Source organism: Varanus komodoensis, unplaced genomic scaffold, assembly GCF_004798865.1.
Source record: "Varanus komodoensis strain SLA01 unplaced genomic scaffold, ASM479886v1 scaffold11, whole genome shotgun sequence".
In the NCBI taxonomy this organism is placed as follows: domain Eukaryota; kingdom Metazoa; phylum Chordata; class Lepidosauria; order Squamata; family Varanidae; genus Varanus; species Varanus komodoensis.
The window spans coordinates 25370617-25392826 of NW_025335317.1; the positions used below are offsets into that span (position 1 = coordinate 25370617).

Sequence of the window (22210 nt, forward strand, 5' to 3'; positions counted from 1 at the left end):
TGGATCTTTGTGAGCATGTGCAAAAGGTTTGCACATGCTCATTGCTCCGGAGTCCTGGCAGCATGTGCGCAGCGAGAGCAGGAAGGGTAAATAAATAAATAATTAAATAAATGACTGTACGTCCGTGAGGCCGAGGGGAGGGGAGGGGAACTTGACAAGCAAAGGCGCGCGCGCGGGACTGCGTTGGCCAAGGGCCGCTGAACGCGATTGGCTCGGCTAGTGTGTGCGTGCGCGCGTGCGCGCGCCGCAAGGGGTTAGCTAGCCTGACGGGAGCTGAAGTACCTTCAGTGGGGCAAACTTGGCAGCTTGGCTGCCGCTGCTATTCCCTCCGGGGCTCCGTGTGGCAGCACCATAGCTGTGAGACGAGAGGGCGGGCGGCGAAAGGCTGTGCCCCAGTTTGTGTCCAATCAGAGAGTGAATTGTGTGCACCGAGCAGGGCAGCAATGCGTAAACAACAAGCCCTGGGAAAGTCCTCCGCCCCCCTGCACCGCTCCCTCCGCTCCACTGTGCGAGTCTTCCTCCTCGCTGAGTCTCTACATCCTCCTCCTCCTCCTCCTCCTCCTCCTCCCTCCACCCCCTCCTCCCCCTCCCGTGGAACTCCTGTCAGCTGAACAGCAGCTTCAAGCGCACCTCGCTCCCCTGCAATATCCAGAACTCCCGCGCTGCGTCCTCGGGGCGCGCTCTCTGGGCTATCTGGGGGAAGGTAAGGGACCGGCCGCTCCTGATCCCCTTTCGCGCTCCTTCTCACACCCCGGAGGAAAGTTGAGGGGCGGGGGGAGCAGCAGGCAGCGGGAGGAGGAGGAGGACGGCGACGGCGGCGGCGGCTCGTCTGTCATAACAAGTTGCTTAAGGTGCCCGTCGCTCCTACCGAATCGCGCCTTGCAGCTGCAAAGGCGGGCTGGGCGACAAGGCAGCCTGCTCGTGGCTCCTGAAAGGGACTGGAACGACGAGTTAACTTTCTCCTCTGATCTTCTTTTGACCCCCCCCCCACACACGCCCCCCCTCCCTTTAATTAAGGAACCCGTTTCAAGTGTACTATTTCCCGTTCCTCTAAAGGAAGGAGGAGGTCGCGAAGAGACAGTTTGGCTTTGCTCGTTTTAACCTTCGGAATGGGGAACCGAGAGCAGTGGCGGCACCCCATCTTTTCTTGGGTAACGAGCGATTTTGCATTTGCTTGCTGCGTCGCTTCTTCCATTCCGGATTTTTCTAGTAAAACCGCCCGCCGGTGTCACTACTAGTTTTTTTAAGGAAGAGTGAAAAGCGTTTCTTGTCCGAAGGAGCAACTGTTCCTAAGGAAATGTATCTCCAAGCCGAAAGGAGACTTGATTGTTACAAAAGCTTCCGCTTTTGATTAGCTCGGATCATTATTATATAAGATGTCATAGGAGGGGGAGAGGGAGGAACGACGTAAGTCCTAGATGTGCCGCGGGGAGCCGTTCACCCTCCCTTGTGCGTTGTTTGCTCGATAGTGACGGGCCGATCCACCACACACGCACACACCTGTCTGATCTCCGAAGTGAAACTGACAGACTAACCTTGCACCTGATCCCGCAGGTGTGCGTATCTAGGAAGGTTTAAAAAAGCATTTGGGACTGTGGTATCTGTTTCGCTGCGCGCATAGTTCTTCCCCCGCGCTTTCGTCATGGAGGAAATACAGATAATAAATATTTGGGGAGTTGGGGGCGTGGGTGGAGTTAAAGAACTCGCTGTTGTTCCGAACCCCGCTGGTGTAGAAGGGCTCTGGTGTAAAGTGGTTTGTGGATTACAACCCACGTGTGTTTTGCTTGTTAATATGGCCCGGAGATTATGACTGAATGGATGAATCATCAGTTCCACCGAATGGTGACTCACTTCTCTTTGATTCTCTCACACACAGATACACACGCTGTAAAAGGTATGGATTGTAATTTTCAGGCCAAAATCGACGGATAGGGTGCTTTTAAAAGGCGGGGGGAAGCGTTCCAATCATCCTCGCCACATGGAATTGAGTTTACTTTCATGTATCAGTATTCAGAACTAGGGTATTAAATTGTAATCCTGAACATGCTTGAAATGGAAATGTTTGAGGATCAGGATGCCACCCACACTGTAAGACAAGGTTCCTACTAGTTTCAAGCTGCTGCTTCTGTAGTTGGTGGGGGAAGGGGAATTTGAGGCCCTCATTTATGCCTCCTGTGAACCTCAGGGGCCCTTCTTGAAGACTGCCATGCTCATATTAATGCTCCCTAAGAAATTGTGCCATTTGGAAGAATTTGTATCTGATTTAAGTAGGAAAATAGCTAGCAAATAGACCTTTTAAGAAATATAGGTTTTTGCTCTTTAAAGCAGAGCTGTTGGCAAGAGACTAGATTATGATAATGCTACTTGTGGCAAAGGCTGGATGGCCAGATTTTAACCTCAACATGTTCAAGTTATTGCAAAACCTTAAGGGTGCAATCCTAAACCTGTTTAGATGGGGGGGGGGGACTCCTACAGTTCCCAGCATGGCAGATTGAGGAGTGCTGGGAGTTGTTGGATACAAAATAATAAAATCTGCAATTATTTATGATTTTACAAAACTCATAGATTTTTCTGCTCATTTCTTCCATAAGATGCACATGATTAGACTGTATCCTAAGAACATAAGAATAGCCGTCAGACCAGTGGCCCATTCAGCCTGGCAATCTGTTCACACAGTGGCTAGCCAGCTGTCCAAAGAATCCCACGAGTACGCTTTGAGTTCAACACCATACCTTCCACTCATGTTCATCAGCAACTGGGATACATAGGCATACTGCTTCTGATACTGGAGACAGAATATAGCCATCTGATCTAGCAGCCATTGATACCCTAATACAGGCAACACGGTTTTTTAAAGACCTTATTTTGTTTAGTATTAGGAGATTTTAAGTTGCTCTCATGAGCTGCAGTCCTGGGCCATTCATTAACTGAAGTTTTGTTACAGCATTCCTCGGCAGGAGAACTGCACCATGGGCTCAGTCCTGTAAATTTTGGTTATAGTCCTAACTACTTCCATAGAAACTAACCTCAGTAGGTTTGTATAATGTTGCACTGTCACTGAAACAACTGGCTTAGATTAGATTGATTTCAGTGGCTTATTAATTTCAGCTAATTTTAGGTTGTAGTCCTAAATACACATAGTAAACCCTACTGAATGCAGTGAGACTTACTTCTAAGAAAAAATGTAATTTGGATGGGAGCCATGGTCCTTAGGGGTCCTGACTTGTGCTCAAAAAGAATTCAGTACCATGTCCAGGAGAATACTTTCAGAACACTGGATAGAACTGCCCTGTTGAAATTAAGCAAGGGTCTGGTGAACGACTGTACAAGAACCCTGTGTTCTATGATGGGATAAAAACTAAGCAAGCCTTTCCGTAATATATGCTCATGAATTGCAGTTTCATACAAAGATGTGTTGCAGATCACATCAGAATATTTTCACTGTTACCCTTGGTGTTAATAGTTTCTGTTTTTAATAAGGGAAGGCCATACATTCTGCAATCTGCAACTTACTCTGAAGCATTCTCTTTTATTTTAGTAGGAATACTTCAGAATAGATGCTGCTTGGATTGCAAGCCTTAGTGTAATATATAGCTATGATAAATCAAAGTCAATCTTTCAGTGATCTTTTTCCAAGAGGCCATACATCTCAGAGTGCATCCAGAATGGTGACAGATGTGCATTTAGTGCAGCTCTGAAGTGGTGTCTTGGCTAAGAGAATGATAAGTGGCCAATCTTCAGTTATAATCACAGGTCCACTACGGACTCTCTAGCATCATCCATAAAACTGAGGTTTTGTATTATTGAGATAAAGTGTGTAAAGCTTTTTGACTAATGAAGAAACTATTGAAGAGTTGGTGACTCACCTATCAATGATACACAAAACAGGTTGCAATTAATGTTTCAATAGTGTAGACTGGGTAGGCCATATGGCCAGATTAGTCATGTGACTATAGGAAATAGGATATGTACTCTTCAGGTATGTGCTTTGCTAGCTTTCTTTACTTCTGGGTTAGTGCTCAGGTGCCAGATAGAAATTTTCAGAAATTGCTCTCCAGTTGGCTCCTTACAAAGCTTGCAGACTTTCTGCCAAGCAGATTCATATACATGCAGCAGTAGTCCAGGACTGCGTTAGGCCACACTGTAACCACAACCACCGCCCTAATGTGCTGATCCTAAATATGCTAATATGACAGGTTCATCATCATCATCATATTATTAATTGATTCATGTACCATGGCCAAACTGGCTGGGAATTTTGCAACAGTGCATGAAACAAAACAATATTAAGATATTTATAAGCAAGTCTTTGGAGGATTTCATTTGACTTGCCTATCATGCTTTTATTTTTATTTTTTTAAATAATTGGTGGAGAACTTCATTGATTTTGAGGGCTGTTCAGATCCAAATGCAAAGGAGCACCTTGTGGCAAAGCCAAGAACTGAGAGACTTAAGATTTGGAGTGGAAAGAGCAGTAGGAACTTGAAGTCCATGGTAGGAGATGCTATACAGAAATTAAGTAGGCCAAAGGATAAAGGTAAGGCATGGAGTCTGTGTATACAGAATATAAAGAAGCCAGAAAGCACTGGGTCCAACAGAAAAAGAGGAGGAAGCTGAGAGAAGAGTTGGAGAAAGCAAGCCATCCCACTTGCTTCCAAGCTGCAGTGGACACACAATAGAAGGTGCACAGAACCTGTTGCTAACTTCAGTTCAGACAAGAGAAGAAGGTAGAAATAAGAATCCCAGCTGGAAGTGGCAAAAACTACAGTCAGGAGTCTCAGAGGAAGGCAAAGTTCAGATCCTCGATAAGAGTTGAACAGAAGCATGGCCAGTCGAATCACAGCTACAGTTTGTTTGTTCCAGTAAACTGTTCCTTTGAATCCAACTGCTGGGTTGACTACCTTGCTTTGAAAAGAAGCAGATGATTGAGGATGAAAGCCTTGCACAGAATTGCCCTTGGCTAGCGTGGAGATAACAGTGCCTCTAAGCCGACAACATTTTAAGATGGAACATATCTTGTGGTGCTTGTAGGAACTATGCACATCATGGGGTGGAGAATCAATACAATATGCAGTGTCATTGGTCCAGAACTGGGCAGAGAAAGAGCGTATTGATAACAGGGCTATACTGGTTAATTTATGAGCTTGCAGACTACAACAGATGAATACGTGAAAGTTAATGTCTGAGTTGTTCTCTGTTAGAATACAACGGAATATGAGAAGCATGGTGGACTTGACACACCTGGTAGCTATGTGACACAAGTGGGCATTGCAGCATTGCATGCTGGACCCAACTGGCCACCTTAAGTTCTATCAAAGTAGGTGGCTAATTAACATGGAATAGAGTGGCACTAACAATGAAACAGCCCAGATACTACACAGAAGAACAAGCCATTCAATAATGCCTAAGCATTTTGACTGGACTATCATTGCTGAAATAATTCATGAGAATGAATGGCAAATCAGTTTAGTAGGGAATCATGTTGACTTTGCAAAATGTGACTGCTGATGTTAGGCAGAAAACAACATAAGATTTTAGGAAGTTCTGTACATTAACTGTTGCAAAGTAATTCTAGTTATATAGTGATAGCTTTTGCTGTGTTTGCTACAATGAATATGTGATTTTTTTTTCAAAATAACCATGTATATGTGTGGAAATATATGCCTGCTTTTATAATTGATATTTCCATACTGGACATATAGTAAACCACAAGTAGTTGTGTGCGTACCAAGAGTTAACACTAGTTCCACAACTATGTCAATGGGAATGTGATTTGAATGCATACTAGACTGGTCATCTGACATCCCCTTCAAAGCATTATAGTGCCAATAGGGGAAGTATCCTCAGAATATGCACCTGAATATTCATTTGATTTACAGCATCAGTCTCCTTAGCTGAGTGAGAATGATTGGATCCATAATACTGAGTTGAGTACTCCTCAACCATTAATGTTAATCTTTTGAGTATCTTTGGCTTCAGTTTTATTAATCATGAATGCTGGTGTATTTCCATTTCCTAAAATACTGGCACTTTTTCAATAAACAACCAGTAGTATTTTATCCCAAAAGTAAGCTATAAGTATTTTATCCCAAAAGTAAGCCATATACAAATGGCAAAGCATATAGTCAACTGGTCTTTAAGGTGATATGTTATTTCATACTGTTTTTATGCTCTAAGGATGACACATGCATTGAATTAAAACAGGGTTTAGTCAATGCCTTATAATCCATTGATGATTAGATCAAATGTAGTAGAACTACAGTTACTAAATTCATGAATATATTTAAGGTGCATGGGTCATAGAATATCCCATGAGATGTCTTTGTCAGAGAAAGCAAGACTTGAATTACATTTATTTATTAGATTTATATTCTGTTATTTTCTTTTAAAGAAACTCAAAGAGGCTTACATAATTCTCTTCTTCCTGATCTCAGTCTTATTCCCACATCAACAACCTTGTGAGGTAGGTTAGGCTGAGAGTCTGTCACTGGCCCAAAGTCACTCAGTTGGCTCCATGGCTAGACAGGAATTAGAACCCAGATTGCCTGAGTCCCAGTATCTTAGCCACAGTGGCTCTTCACCGCTACACCACACTGACTCTCAAGGGACCAGCTTCAGAAAAGGATGATAAAAGCTGGATTTCAACTTGTAATGTCACTTGAATTAGGTGCTGATATGTCAAGTATTACTTTTACTGTGATAACCACAGTGATATCCCATGTTTCCCTGTTCCCTGTTACTGTCCCTCAGAAAGTAGATGGAGATGTTTGTGTGTGTGTGTATATGCAAACAATACAGGAAAGTTAATGCTTTTATTTCCCACTCGACATACTTCTAGCCATTGCTGCTACTGGTATCCTCATGTGCAAGCCCCAACTACTTAAAATTGCAAATAAATAGGTACTCTGGCAATTGTGCTTTTCTGCATGAAAGATCTTTACTAGTATTGTGTAATGACTCAAAGCAGAATTTTAGTTGCTGTTGACACTCCATCTAAAAGCAGAGAAAATGAAGACCCAAAGGGATGATCCAAAAAAAAAAAAAAAAAAGACATAGAAAAAATATAAGAACTGATCCAGATGCTATCTTGTGGAGCAGGGAAGAAATTAGGGTGATACAGGTAAGAAGAATATATGGAGAATATGGAGATACTACTCTAGGGGTTTTTGACCAACCGGCCGGCCAGCCGGCCGGCCTCTGAGCTGTGGATAGCTGCATCCGATGAGCAGTGTGCATCATGCCAGTGAAAGCCACATCACAGTCTGACATGCACTGGCCTCTGACATCATTATATGTTAAGATTTCCTTTGAGAGTAATGAATAATTGTTGACGTGTCCATAGAATGGGACTAAGAACAGCAACATAGTAGCCTAGTTATGCTTTTGTTTTGATTGGGACTTGCTTTAACATTCCTATTAATACAGGAACCGTATGCTGGAGGAAAATCCTGCCCTGGCAATCCTATCACTGTAAAAACTCCCATGATTGGCCCTGATGTCAGTGAAGACTGATAAGAGACAGTGAATTGCAGAGTGCAAATCCAGCAGGTCTGCTGTATATTGACATGTGTCTGAAACTGTATTTCACAGAGGTGTAACACAGAGGTGCTCTGAAAATCTAGCCCAGATCAGTTCAGATTGAAGGTCCTCAAATATACTGGCAGGAGTTATTGAATTATGTGTCCATTCTAGTGGCAACAGCATGCTGGTTAAGTATTTCATGACAGTTCTTTTGTTACATTTTTCCTAGGGGAAGATGAAAGCTGCCATATTGAAGACTACAAGTCTTCCCAGAACTTTCAGATTCTGTGGCTGTCAATTTATGTAGGCGGAGTGTAGATGACAAAACTATGTTTAGTTATTTGTGGTTTCAGATCTCATTTATAGTGTGCTTTCATTTTGCTAACAGTCCATAATGACCCTGGTAAGAGAAGTCCAGGGATCTGAATGGTGTATGTCATCCTTTGTCAATACAGAAGAATAAAAGTAAAAAGGTAAAGGTTTCCCCTTGACATGAAGTCCAGTCATGCCCGACTCTAGGGGGCGGTGCTCATATCCATTTCCTAGCCGAGGGAGCCATCGTTTGTCCACAGACAGTCTCCATGGTCATGTGGCCGGCATGACTAAACACCGAAGTGCACGGAACACTGTTACCTGCCCACCGAAGTGGTACCTTTTTATCTACTTGCATTTGCATGCTTTCGAACTGCAAGGTTGGCAGGAGCTGGGAAAGAGCAACAGGAACTCACCCCGCTGGGCAGATTCAAACCGGCGACCTTTCGATCAACCAGCCCAGTAGCACAGCAGTTTAAACCACTGTGCCACCTGCATCCCTACAGAGGGATAGTGTTACCTAATTAATGATTTATTTGTCTTTATTTGCTTATCCAGATAAACTCTGCCTTAAACAAGGTTGATTTTGCCCACATTACAAGTCTGTATCTATGCAGCTATAACCAATGTTGCTGTCAAAACACAATCTACTGGCTGAAAAGGTGATAAGGCAAGTTTCCCCCTAGCCCTTTGCTATTGGACATTTGGGTTCAAAATTGAATAGTGTTCTGCAAAGAGGTCTTTCTGAATTGGTAAACTGATCCCCTTCTTGTTCAGTGCTGTTCAGTTATCTTTGCATGTTAATGGCTACTGTACGCCCAGGAAGCAACTATCTCGACAGCTGAAGCTACTGTCACTGTCTAGCACTGTAGGATATACTTTAGTGTTACATTAGCATGAGGGCCAGTATGACTGAAACTATGGTCTGTCCAAGTAGAAAGCTGATAATACGATCAGGCTACCGGTGAGACATGCTAGTATAAGCACTTCCAAGTACTCATATGAAGGAGATTCTGTTTGTCATATTAGAAGTCATATGCAGGAGAGGCGAGGGCCAGGGCACAGCCACCCACCAGCACTGGGAAGGTACGGCGGTGGGTGATAGTTGTTGTGGACTCCCTGCTGAGGGGCACTGAGGTGGCAGTGTGCCTCCCTAACCTGGAGACAAGGGAGGTTTGCTGCCTGCCGGGCACATGTATCTGGCATGTGAAGGACAGAGTGGAGCGTCTTGTTCGCTTCGGGGGTCACCAGCCGCTCCTCGTGATCCATGTGGGCACAAATGATGTGGCCAGACAGGGTGTGCTCGGGATCACCAGGTACTTTGAGACCTTGGGGAAGAAACTCAGGGAGCTGAAGGCCCAAGTGGCCTTCTCGTCAATCTTACCTGTCCGGGGATTTGGGCCAGGAAGGGACAGGAGGGCCTCCGAGGTGAATGACTGGCTTAGGGTGTGGTGCCAGAAGGAACGCTTCGGGTTCCTCGACCATGGCACTCGTTTTCTTGCCAATGGACTTCTGGCAAGGAATGGGGTACACCTCACGAGGATGGGGAAAAGGTCCTTTGGAGATGCTCTAGCGAGCTTCGTCTGGAAGGCTTTAAACTGAGCCGGGGGGGGGTGGTTCAGGCCCCCCAGTAACGTGTCTGCACTGGACAAGTGTGCGGGGAGGATCAGGGCTCTGGGAGCAGGGTTTTAGAGATACTGCAGGGACTGACAGGACTCCTACAGAGAGGGGCCAGGTATCAGGGAGGATGGGAGGAAGGAGGAGGCTGGGAACGCCAAGGAAAGGAAGCGGTGGGAAGGAGTTGAGGTGTGTGTACACCAATGCTAGGAGCATGGGTAATAAGCAGGAAGAGCTTGAAGCTCTCCTGGGAATAGGAGGGTATGACCTAGTGGGAATCACAGAAACTTGGTGGGATCAAAGGCAAGTCTGGAATGTGAACATAGAAGGGTATCACCTTTTTAGAAAGGACAGGGGGCGTGGCTTTATACATCAGGGAAGGGATAGGATGCAGTGAGGTAGAATGCAGCACAGATGGGGATTCAGTAGAGGCAGTCTGGGTGAAACCTAGGGGTTTTGACAGGGAAAGAGACCTGACAGTGGGGGTATGTTATTGCCCTCCAGGTCAACTTGAGACCCTGGATGATGTCCTGACAGACCAGATTCTAAGGATATCTCAGGGGAGAGACACAGTAATTATGGGAGATTTCAATCTCCTGGATATTACTTGGGAGACTCACTCGGCAGTGACAGCCAGGTCATGTCGCTTCCTAGAAGCTATAGAGGGATGGTTTTTCACACAGAGGGTCCAAGAGGCAACGAGGGGGGGAAACATCCTTGACTTGGTAATGACCAATAGAGCGGAGCTGATAGATGAAGTACAGATTAGGGGAGCTCTGGATGTGAGTGATCACTCCATCCTTTGCTCTGAGATCAGGGGACTGGGACATGCAGCAGGTCGAGCACTAGAAGCTGGGACTTCAAGAGGGCCAACATTGGCCAACTGAAGGCCAGACTGGGGAAAGTCTCCTAGGATAGGTTACTGGAAGGTAAGCGAGTTGAGGAGGGGTGGATGGCACCAAAAGGGAGGTTTTGGAGGCGCAAGCCTTGACGATACCTCTAGTCAGTAAGGTGGGGAGGTGGAGGAGAGTGCTGCCATGGATGTGAAAGGAGGTGGTTAGAGGGATTAGATGAAAGAGGAACCTCCGTAGGAAATGGGTACTGGGCAAATAGACAAAAGGGTATACCAGGAGGAGGAGGCCCATTGCAGAAGGATTCTTCGCAAGGCTAGGCTGATTACGAGCTGAGACTTGCCAAGAATATCAAGAGCAACAAAAAAGCTTCTTTCAGCATGTAAATAGGAAGAGGGAGGGGAGATAAGTGGTGGGACCACTAAGTAAGGAGGAAGGAGATCCAGTGACTGATATGAGGGAACAGGCGCAGATGCTAAATGACTATTTTGCCTCTGTGTTCTCCCCAAAGCAGGACGGGGGATATCCGCATAGGATATTAGATGAGGCTGGGGACTTAGGGGCACAGATTAGAGTCACCCCCCTTGAAGTCGAGGGGCTCCTCAGGGCATTGGACATTACAAAGGCACCAGGCCCTGACGGGTTACACCCGAGAGTACTTGGAGAGTTGGCAGGGGTTCTCTCATGCCCGCTGGCCTCCATTTTTGAGACCTCGTGGAGAACGGGTGAAGTTCCAGGGGACTGGAGGGTGGCAGCAGTGGTCCCAAGTTTCAAAAAGGGTAGTCGAAGGGACATGGGGAATTACAGACATGTTAGCCTTACGTCCATTGTAGGAAAAAGAATGGAAGGGCTCATAATAGAGAGAGATCTAGTGATGCTAGATAGGGAAGGGAGGCTGACAGCCACACAACACGGCTTCCGCAAAAACAGGTCCTGCCAGACAAACCTTGTGGAATTCTATGACAAGGTTTTGAGAGGGATAGATGGAGGGGATGCAGTGAATGTGGTATACCTGGATTTCAGCAAGGCCTTTGACAAAGTGCCCCATGATATCCTAGTGGAGAAACTGAGGAGTTTTGGGATACACCAAAGCACTGTCTGGTGGATTAGGGCATGGTTGACTGACTGAAAGCAGAAGGTAACCATTAACGGGGAATCATCAGGATGGCAGCCAGTGACAAGCGGGGTCCCCCAGGGCTCTGTCCTGGGGCCAATCCTGTTTAATCTTTTCATTAACGACATGGAAGAAGGGGTGAACAGTCTGCTGATCAAATTCTCAGATGATACTGAAACCGGGGCAGTGGCCACAACTGAGGAGCAGGTACTCCAGATCCAAAAGGATTTGGACAGGCTATGGAAGTGGGCAGGAGACAACAGGATGGCGTTCAATGTGGATAAGTGCAAGGTCTTGCACTTGGGGCATAGGAATAGCTGTCATAAGTACAGGTTAGGTGACAAGTGGCTGGAGAGCAGCACTTGTGAAAGGGACCTTGGGGTACTGGTTGACTGCAGGCTAAACATGAGTCAGCACTGTGATGTGGTGGTCAAGAGGGCAAACGCCACCCTTGGTTGCATAGCCAGAAGTGTGGCTTCTAGTTCGAGAGAGGTATTCCTACCACTCTATACGACTCTGGTGTGCCCGCAACTGGAGCATTGTGCTCAGTTGTGGGCCCTTCATTACAGAAAGGATATAGCCAGGTTGGAGTCAGTGCAGCGTAGGGCCAAAGGTTGGTGGCTGGTTTGCAGGGGATGCCGTATGAGGCGAGACTGAGGGAACTGGGTCTCTTCAGCCTGGAGAAGAGGAGACTCAGAGGGGATATGTTGGTGACATACAGGTATGTGAAGGGATGTCACATGGAGATGGGTAGAGACCTGTTCTTCCCTGCAGAGGAAGGCAGGACATGCTCCAACGGAACAAAGCTCAGGGAGCCAAGGTTCCACTTAGATGCCAGGAAGCACTTCCTGACAGTTAGGGCCCCGAGGGTGTGGAAAGAGCTTCCATGAGAGGTCATTGAGGCCCCATCGGTGCGGGTGTTCAAAGATAGGCTGGACATGCACATGGTGGGCGTGTCGTAAGCTGAGCTGGCTGGTGCCGGAGGTCAGACTAGATGGCCCGGGAGGTCCCTTCTGACTCGCTCTGTTTCTATGTTTCTTCAAATGGATTCTGAAACATTGTTCTTTCCTTTCCGTGCTTATGGCAATCAGTGACTCTGTTCTGGAATTCTACCTGCAATAGGTTCAGTGCTTTGATGTGTTTTTCAACACTGAATTGTAAATTCCCATCCTTGTCAAATTTTAGTTCATTGAAGCATGATAAGTTTGAAAAGCTACTTTCACTAACTTGCTTCACAAAAAATGTTTAGTTTTGCTTCAAAAGCTTTCATTTCAGAAGACACATCACACACAAGCTTTCCTTTTCCCAGCAACCTTAGATTCAATGTGATATCCATTAAGAAAGCCAAATCAAAAATCCATCCAGGGTCAAAAAGTACTTCTTGACCTTTTCCTTTTTCCTTGAGAAAGACAGCAACTTCATGATGAAGACTGAAAAAACATTTGAGAACTCTGCCTCTGCCAAGCCATCTGACTTTTGCATATGGTACAATGCATCCCCATATTCTTCATCTATCTCTGAGATAAAATTTTGAAACTGAGGAGTAAGGCCATGATGCCTGATGTAATTAATGCTGGATACAACAATATACATTCACAGTTTCCCACTGAAGAATCTTACTACATAAGGCTTGCTGATGAATGACGCAGAGAAATTTCATGGGAAGTGTACAGTTTAATTTCAATATTTCTTTGATTCTTGCAGCTATATCAGTTTTACTTCCCACCATATTTCTTGCACCCTCAGTTGTGATGCTTTTCAATTTATCCCACCTCAGAACAAGATTTTCTACTGATTCACATACTTTCAAGAATATGTCTTCTGTAGTTGTAGTGCCTTTCAAAGTTGGCAGTGCACGCAATTCTTCTATGATTCTGAAATTGGAATATATCCCTTTGATAAATATTAGTAGTTGAGTAGTGTCTATAATGTCATTGCTCTCATCTAATGTCCAAGAAAAAAAATCAAAACTTTTTGCCTTGACGATCAGTGACATATGGAGCTCTTCTAGTTCTTCAACAGGCCTGGTGGTTGTAGATGTAGATAAACTGATACAACTAACAAAAGGTACCATATCAGGGCGCATTTCCTTCATTATTTTAACCATGTACTTAACAAATTCACTATCAGTGAATAGCCTACCACTCTCAGCAATACATTTAGCAACATGTTAGCTGACCCTCAGCCTGCTTTTTCAAACTCTTTTTCTGCAACAACACTGATTTTTAAAGAGAATTTATCTTGTTATCCTACTTGTACCTCTCCTTGTTATACTGAGTAGCTTTATGACAGAATCCAAAGTGTCTTTTAACATTGTACGCCTTTAATACTGGGACAGTTTCAAGACTTATCAGGCAAACTGCTTTATCCTCATTTAAGATAAAGATGTACCCATATAGCCTTCAACATGGTAATGCCTGGAGAGGAAGAGTTAAAAAGCTCAGTGGTATAGGTAGCTGAGCTCTCGCAAAGCACCCAGAATGGCCAAAATGCTAGTATGGAGGACAAGACCAAGAGGGGGCTGACAAAAGGAACCATGGAGACCAGAAGAAATGAGGTTGCTGTTGTGTTTTTTGTAAGAAAGGGACAGGAAAAACAGCAGTAGGTACCCCTTGAGGCAAAAAGAGCAGTGTGGGTCTGAGGGAAAATGCCTCAAAGGTGAAACAGTAAACAAGCAGGTTGGAGGGCTGTAAAGAAAGAGCTTGGGGGCCACAGGTTGGTGACCCCTGTTTTAAAGAGATTTATTCATTTATTTATGCACATATTTATATGCTGCCTGTTACTGCCAAAAGGCCTTCCTAGGAGGCTTACAACAACATATTAAACATATATAAAAATAACATATTAAAACCTATTAAAAGATTAAAACATCAATATAACAATAATATAAAAAGGCCATCAACATTCACAGAGCTAAGCATTAATTTTTTTTTAAAGGTATGTGTTTGCCAAGCACCGAAAACAAAATAAAGATGGCAACAGGTGAATTTCCCTAGAGAAGGCATTCCAGCGATGGGGCGCAGCAGTAGAAAAGGCCTTCACCTATTTGCCATCCTTCTCACCTCTCACAGAAGGGCCTCCTGCTCTGAGCTTAGAGGGCTGCTGTAGATGGTCCTTCAGATAGCTGAGCCCCAAGCCATTTAGGGCTTTATACATCAAAACAAGCACCTTCAATTACACCTGGGGCCACAGCTGGTAACTAATGTAAGTTCTTTCAGAACTGATAGTAGATGGGCTGCTCTAGGAGTGCCAGTCACCAACTTGAACGGCCCAATTTTGTACCAATTGCAATTGCTGGACCTTCTTCAAGGGTAGTCCCAGGTAGACCGCATTACAATAATATACTGGAAGTTACCAGAGTATGAATAACTATCTTCAGGTTTCCCCTTGTCTAGGTAGGGGCGAAGCTGGAAAATCCACTGGAGCTGCAAAAAGGCAGTCCTGGACACCAAGTCTACCTGATACTCCAGGGACAGGCTAGGGTCCAGGAGCAACCCCAGACTGCAGACTCTGTCCCTTAGGGGGAGTGTGATCTCATCCAGGACAGGGTAATGTCCCTCTAGCCTATCAGAGGACTCCCTCCCCCCACCCCCACCAATGGTACCTCTGTCTTACCAGGTTTAAGCCTCAGCTTATTGACCCTCATCCAGTCTATTCTTGAGTTCAGGCCCTGGCTCAGGATGGCAACAGCCTCACCTGGATTAGATGAAAAAGAGGTAGAGCTGAGTATTAACAGCATACTGCTGACTCCTCCACCCAAACCCTCCAGATGACCTCTCCCAGTGGTTTCATGTAAATATTAAACAGCATGGAGGACAGTACAGAGCCCTGCAGAACCTCATGACAAAACTGCCATGGGGCAGAGCAGTTGCCTCCAGCACTACCTTCTGGACCCAGTCTTCCAGGTAGGAGCAGAACCAGCATAATACAGTGCCCCCCATTCCCAACCCAGCCAACCTGTTCAGAAGGACACCATGGTTAATGGTGTCAAAAGCTGCTGAGATGTCAAGGAGAACCAATGGGGTCACACTCTCCCAGTCCCTCTCCCTGCACAGGTCATCATACAGGGCGACCAAGGCCATCTCCATTCCAAACCCAGGCCTAAAGCCCAATTGGATCCAGATAATGGATCCAGCTGAATGGATAATGGATCCAGCTGAAATGGATCCAGATAATCTGTATCCTCCAAGAGTGCCTGAAACTGCTGAGCCACCACCCGCTCCAACACGTTGCCCAGAAATGGAAGATTGGCGATGGGCTAGTGGTTATCTAGCATCCCTGGATCCAGGCCTGGCCTTTTAAGTAGTGGCCTCACCACTGCCTCCTGCAATGGAGCAGGGGCCATTCCCTTTCCCAATGAGGTGTTGACAGTCTCCTGGACCCAGGGCTGGACCCTTTCCACAGACCTTCCAACCAACCATGTAAGGCAAGGGTCGAGTGGGCAGATGGTAAATTGGGCAGAGCCAAGCACGTTGTCCACATCCTAAGGTCGCAACAACTGAAACTCATCCAATAATGAAACATAAGACAGTGCACTGGGCACTTCCAGAGATTGATGTATAGAAAATCTCTGGAAGTGATCTGCAGCAATTTTTCTGCAAAGTGCTGAGCAAATTCGTCACAGCGAGCCATCAAGGGCTCCAGTGTCTCATCTGGTGAGCCAGCTTCTAAGATGGTTAATAACCACCCGAAGTAGCTCAGCTGGGCGGCACTGTGAAGAAGCAATAGAGGAAAAGAAGGCACACTTTGCCTGCTTTATTGTCACAGAATAGGCTCAATAGTGAGCATTTAAACATGTTCGATCAGACTCATCACAAGAGTCTGATCGAACATCACGTCCATCACATCCTCCACCTGCGCTCTAACCCTCTCCCTTCCTGCTTCATTACCCTCAGCTCATCACTACACCTGGGTGCTCCACAGGCTTGGCGGGAAAGGAGAGGGCGTCTGGGCACGATCGTGTTGATCGCCTGAGCCACTTCCTTATTCCGTTTATTTATTGAGCATTTAATATTTATCCTTGCCTTGTCTTTCCTCTTTTATCCTCTTTTATCTATTGTTTTTATTTATTTTTATTGGATTCTTATCTTTTATCACATGCTGTTAAATGTATTGCTACCTGTATTATTTTAATGTCTTATAACATTGTGAGACGCCAAGAGAGCCTTATTGCTAAGGGGTGTGGCATACAAGTCAAAGAAATAAATAAAATAAAAACGTGTCTCAGTCTGTGTGGGACCTGGGACTGGGGCAGAAACTGACCTTCCTGTAGGATAGTGAGCCTAAACACATAGCCAAATTAACACTGGAGTTATTTAAAAACAATCAGGATATCTTAGAATGGCCATTCAAAGCCCAGACCTCAACTAGATTGACAATCTGTGGCAAGAGCACAGCTGTTCATCAATCATCCACATCCGGCCTGACAGAGCAGGAACAGTTTTGCCAGGAAGAATGAACAGATATTGCAGAATCCAGATGTACAAAGATAAGAGACTTCCCCAAGAAAACTCACAATTGAGGGTAAATACTTATGAAAGCAGTGCCAGTTTTTGTTTACCTAGCTTTTGTGCCCCACTAATAATATTTTGTACCTTTACAGTGTTGTGTAACTTGTGTAAGTGGTAACAATGCCAATTAAATCCATTTCAGTTCCACATCATAACACAACAAAATACGGAAACGCCAAAGGGGGTTGGGGGATACTTCTGCCAGGCATTGTATATGGCGGAAGTGGCCAGACCTGTGCAATGGAGAGCCACATACAGTAAATGTCAGATGTTTGAGAGCCACAAATGAGCACCTGCAACAGCAGGCGGCAAGCAACAAGCAAGGTGCCTGTGGGCAGTGGTTTGGGGGGATGGTGAGTGGCAAGTGGGTACCCCTGGGTGCCCACAGCAGCAAGTGGCAAGCTGCAAAATAAACTCAAAGAGCTGTATGTGGCTTCCAAGCCTCCATTTGGCTACCCCAGTTTATGGCATGGTAGACAGTTACTCTGCAGCAGTGGCTGGTGAGATAGCCTGCTAAGCAGCTATGGTACATTGTGGGGGGAAGGTTGTTGAAGCTGATGCACTAGTTTGAAGGTATGGGTGAGAATTTCCCTGCTAGTTTTGCTCAATAAAGTTTGGCCAATGCTGATTATATGGCACACGAATTGTTAAAATGTGACTTAAACACATGCAGATCCATTTGGGTAATATAGGCTGTCATGAGAACTATATGAAAAATAGAGATATTGAATGCTGGATCAGTTAAAATATTAAATAAACTATTTACCACAAGAAGTTTAAACACATGCTAAATGCATCTGTAACATGCATTTTTTCTGTATTTCAATTCAATAAAGTATATTAGATTCTTATCTGAATGTAATTATTTTTAATAGACATAATGCCATATATATTGAAAGGTATATATTAAACCTTGATAGGAAGAACATAAGTTGTTCTGGTTTTCTTTTGCAAAAGAAAAGGATGAGAAGGGCGCAAGTTTATACTTATTGCAGATAATATGTTTTCCCTTTAAAGTTTTCAGAAAGATGAGGTAATCTATAAATGGACTCTAATTCCTCCCAAAGGTCATATCTGAATTCTGTGTTGATTTTTACACCTGATAATAAAATCCTACAACCAATGAAGGTCAAAGGAATTGCTCAGAAACAGGTGAATTCCACAGATAGGAAGTAAAAATGCAAAGTATTGGCACAATTGACAGATGTGAGTGCAGTTGGTAGGTATGAAAAAGCTGTTGTGGATGCTCAGTGGACCTCATTATGAGGAATAGTTTCAAGACCATCTAAAGCCAACATTTATAGATTTCTATACAGTTGAACATATTTCAAAGTGTCTCTAAGCAGCTTATGAGAAAATTAAAAACATTAAAATACTTTATATCATACATTAAAATGTAATGAAATACAAAATTGCTAAAACATTAATAAAAACATCAAACCAATGCAATACCATAATTACAAATGAACAAACTGGGGAAGACCTGGCTAAAGACTCTGGGAAGGCTGAAGAAATGAGTTGTGAATTGGTACCTAAAGCATACTACAGTTGATGGCTTCCAAATACCAATGAGAAGGTCATTCCATAAGATGGGTGTCATTAAGAAGGCAGCTTATTTCCTGGTTGTTGCAAGATGGCAATCTGAAGGTTGTGCTACAACCAGTGAGGACTCCTCCAGTGATCTTAATGATTGCACAGTTCTGCATTGGTAAGGACAATCTGCCAGGTAATCCGGCCCCAAGCTTTTCAGAACTTTATTTGCCAACAGCAAGACCTTGTACTTGCTTCATTAGCTAGCAGATGACTCAGTGCCATTGTGATAGTAGCTGTGTAATATGTGCATAGCTGGGTACTCATCATTCTGGCTGCCATATTCTGCCCCAGCTGCTGCTTCACCCAGCACAGGGGTAGCCTGACATAAAATACACTGTTGTTGTTGTTGTTAGTCACGAAGTTGTGTCTGACCCATTGCGACCCCATGGACAACATTCCTCCAGGCCTTCCTGTCCCCCAAAGTCCACTTAAGCTCACACCACCTGCTTCAGTGACTCCATCCAGCCACCTCATTCTCTGCCGCCCCCTTCTTCTTTTGCCATCTATTGTTCCCAGCATTAGGCTCTTCTCCAGGGAGTCCTTCCTTCTCATTAGGTGGCCAAAGTATTTGAGTTTCATCTTCACTATCTGGCCTTCTAAAGAGCAGTCATTTTATTATTTTATTATTTTAATAATAAAATACATTACAGTAATATATAAACAAAGTTACCACTTAATGGACTTCAGTGGTCAGCTATCCTTGTCCAAAAAAGGCATAGCTGATATACCAACCTGGGAAATGCACAGGTAAAATCATACAGAGTACAGATTGTGGACTTTCTATTGTTTTTTGTGGTTATTCCAAAAAGTCTTTGTGCTTCATGAAAGGGAACAAAAAGACTCAACTAAATACACACATAGAAAAAGTTTTACATTTCATTTACCATATAAGCTAACCACAAGTAGCTGCAAACACCTGAGGAAAAAAATATAACCATTATTCACAGGCAGTAATAATTACTGAAATTTTCATCTACTTTAAAAAAAGTAACCTCAGCAGTAGGCGTGCGTTATCGTTTGAAGCAGATTTTTTGCCTTGTTATGCTTTGTTCGGTGTAAATGGATGGGGTTGGGCAGTCTTAAAGTATTTTAGGCCTTCTCTGGGGCAGGGGAAGACAACCTAATGACCTCCAGATGTTTGGGACAACAACTGTCATGCCTTTGGTCAGGAACTATGGGAGCTGAAGTCAAAAACATTCAGGTGGTTGCCTCTCCAACCCTAGAACTTTTCGTATGGGGCCTCCAATGCCAACTGTCCACACAACACAAAAATGTTGATGGGAAGCAGCACTTGTTGTTCCCATATGCAAGTGTCTCTGAGCAAGCTTTCTGAAAATGGCTGGGACTTTTGCTCCATGTATTTGTATCCTGAAAGAGAACTGTCCATCCTGCTGCTGCTGCTGCTGCTGTTTAAACAAAGATGGAATTCGAACAGCTGTGGAGGGATGGGGACCTGGTTGCAGCAAAAATTGTGACTGCAATTGATTGAGGATTGGATTGGGTCAAAGTAGGAAACAAAAAAATGTGTTACTCTTCAGTTGGTCACAGTTTACCCCATGTATCACAGGACACTGACCTTATGAAGAAAGGCAGTCAATAGTGCCAGGCAAATGAAAGGTAGATGAATGATATAGTAGAAATCCAGCAAGTGTCCTGTGGAATACAAGTGAGATTACTGCTTCTGAGACCACCAACCACCATTTCTTTGTAACTGAGTTTGATTTCAAGTAAAGCAAAAATAGGTGTAATTAATATGAGTTCTTGAATGGCAAGCCAGTGCATTTATTTTACACCACAAAAGTAGACTGATCAGTTAATTGGCCACTGTGGAACCATTCTTTGAATTAGTACAGGTTACGATTTTGAAATTTCTTTCTCATTTTCTTACTTCTCCTTATTCATTTTTTTCCAAAATCAAATGACAATCTGGAAAGACAAAGCCACTCAGTAGTTTAATTCATCCATATGAATTAAAGCCTTGAAAAAGGGAGGTTTTGGAGGTGCAAGCCTTGACGATACCTCTAGTTAGTAAGGTGGAGAGGCGGAGGAGAGCACCGCCATGGATGCAAAAGGAGGTGGTTAGAGGGATTAGACGAAAGAGGAGCCTCCGTAGGAAATGGGTACTGGGCAAATAGACAAAAGGGTATACCAGGAGGAGGAGGCCCGTTGCAGAAGGATTCTTCACAAGGCTAAGGCTGATTATGAGCTGAGAATTGCCAAGAATATCAAGAGCAACAAAAAGGGCTTCTTTCAGCATGTAAATAGGAAGAGGAAGGGGAGACAAGTGGTGGGACCACTAAATAAGGAGGAAGGAGATCCAGTGACTGATATGAGGGAACAGGCGCAGATGCTAAATGACTATTTTGCCTCTGTGTTCTCCCCAAAGCAGGATGGGGGTATCCGCATAGGAGATTAGACGAGGCTGGGGACTTAGGGGCACAGATTAGAGTCATCTCCCTTGAAGTCGAGGGGCTCCTCAGGGCATTGGACATTACAAAGGCACCAGGCCCTGACGGGTTACACCCGAGAGTACTTAGAGAGTTGGCAGGGGTTCTCTCACGCCCGCTGGCCTCCATTTTTGAGGCCTTGTGGAGAACGGGTGAAGTTCCAGAGGACTGGAGGGTGGCATCAGTGGTCCCAATTTTCAAAAAGGATAGTAGGAAAAACAATGGAAAGGCTCATAAGGGAGAGAGATCTAGTGATGCTACATAGGGAAGGGAGGCTGACAGCCACACAACACGGCTTCCGCAAAAACAGGTCCTGCCAGACAAACCTTGTGGAATTCTATGACAAGGTTTTGAGAGGGATAGATGGAGGGATGCAGTGGATGTGGTATACCTGGATTTCAGCAAGGCCTTTGACAAAGTGCCCCATGATATCCTGGTGGAGAAACTGAGGAGTTTTGGGATTCACCAAAGCACTGTCCGGTGGCTTAGGGCATGGTTGACTGACCAAAAGCAGAGGGTAACCATTAGTGGGGAATCATTGGGATGGAGGCCAGTGACAAGTGGGGTCCCCCAGAGCTCTGTCCTGGGGCCAATCCTGTTTAATCTTTTCATTAACGACATGGAAGAAGGGGTGAACAGTCTGCTGATCAAATTCTCAGATGATATTGAAACCGGGGCAGTGGCCACAACTGAGGAGCAGGTACTCCAGATCCAAAAGGATTTGGACAGACTATGGAAGTGGGCAGGAGACAACAGGATGGCGTTCAATGCGGATAAGTGCAAGGTCTTGCACTTGGGGCACAGGAATAGGTGTCATAAGTACAGGTTAGGTGACAAGTGGCTGGAGAGCAGCACTTGTGAAAGGGACCTCAGGATACTGGTTGACTGCAGGCTAAACATGAGTCAGCAGTGTGATGCGGTGGTCAAGAGGGCGAACACCACCCTTGGTTGCATAGCCAGAAGTGTGGCTTCTTGTTAGAGAGAGGTATTACTACCACTCTACGCGACTCTGGTGTGCCCGCAACTGGAGTATTGTGCTCAGTTTTGGGCCCCTCATTACAGGAAGGATATAGCCAGTTTGGAGTCAGTGCAGCGTAGGGCCAAAGGTTGGTGGCCGGTTTGCAGGGGATGCCGTATGAGGCGAGACTGAGGGAACTGGGTCTCTTCAGCCTGGAGAAGAGGAGACTCAGAGGGGATATGTTGGTGACATACAGGTATGTGAAGGGATGTCACATGGAGATGGGT

At 44.8% G+C, this 22210-nt stretch overlaps 1 protein-coding gene across 5 annotated transcripts in view; it reads left to right on the top strand.

Moving 5' to 3' along the window:
- The first annotated feature begins 532 nt into the window (after positions 1-532).
- PCGF5 (polycomb group ring finger 5) overlaps positions 533-22210 on the top strand; it is a 64891-nt gene continuing 43213 nt past the window's right edge. For 2 of the 5 annotated variants that reach the window (XM_044420630.1, XM_044420634.1), the window contains exon 1: positions 535-703. The gene's annotated coding sequence lies outside the window, so the exon portion shown is untranslated. Of the gene's footprint in view, positions 704-22210 lie in introns of all 5 variants that reach the window. The other 3 variants (XM_044420632.1, XM_044420633.1, XR_006413783.1) reach the window with 3 other exon arrangements.